This window comes from Tupaia chinensis, unplaced genomic scaffold (genome assembly GCF_000334495.1).
Source record: "Tupaia chinensis unplaced genomic scaffold, TupChi_1.0 Scaffold000225_1, whole genome shotgun sequence".
Lineage (NCBI taxonomy): Eukaryota > Metazoa > Chordata > Mammalia > Scandentia > Tupaiidae > Tupaia > Tupaia belangeri.
The window spans coordinates 2,953,978-2,954,845 of NW_006159700.1; positions in this window are offsets into that span (position 1 = coordinate 2,953,978).

Genomic DNA, 868 nt, shown 5'->3' on the forward strand with positions numbered 1-868 from the left:
TGAAGGTAGTTATGGCTCGTGCGTGTGTGGAGACTGAACACGGGTCATGTGGGAGGTCTGGTGCCTGAACAGGGCAGTGACTAGATCCAAAGGAGGGGTTTTCTCCAAAGACAACAGCAAGAGGCCAGGTCTGAACATGTAGAACCTTCTAGATTGCCATTGGCCTTCCTTTCTTCCTCTCTCCCTTCTCCATTCTCCTTCTCCTCCTTCTAAGAAGGTACAACATACTTTTAAAATTCTTTTTTGAGAGGTCTTTGCTACAGGGCGCATGTGCTCGCGAGAGACAGAAAGTGAGAAATCACCTCCCAGGGGGGATGGCCACACCGCAATCCCTTCTCCTCCATTCTCCTCTTAGAATCCTGGGCAGCGTACACATGCACCTGGTGTGAGTTTAAGCCACTGGGGTCTAGGACTCGACTGCAGTCAACTACATGGGAGTCCAGCGACATAACTATTACGCCAACTGCTGATCCCTATGCATAGCTTTTTAATGAGACACATTTTTCATGAGTTTATTGAAATCTCTCCACACCATGTTAGAGAAAGAACCAAGAAGGGAAACCATAGGGAAGGGAGATAGGTCCTTGCTGAGAATGAAATCTATGTGAAGCCAGCTATCTGAAGCAGTGTAATATTTCGTAGAACTACATTGGAGTGACAAACTCTCTTAAGTGATAAGAGTTTCTGGATTCTACAGTATCTCATTATTTTTTCTTTACTATTTATACTTAGTTGTCACTGATTCCAAAATAAATTTCTGATAAAAGGACCTCATTATGAAAATTAACTTATCCCTGTTGATAAAACAAAATGCAACAGCATCAATAAAAAAACTTTAATATTCATTTGGTTTTCGCTTCACGTTATG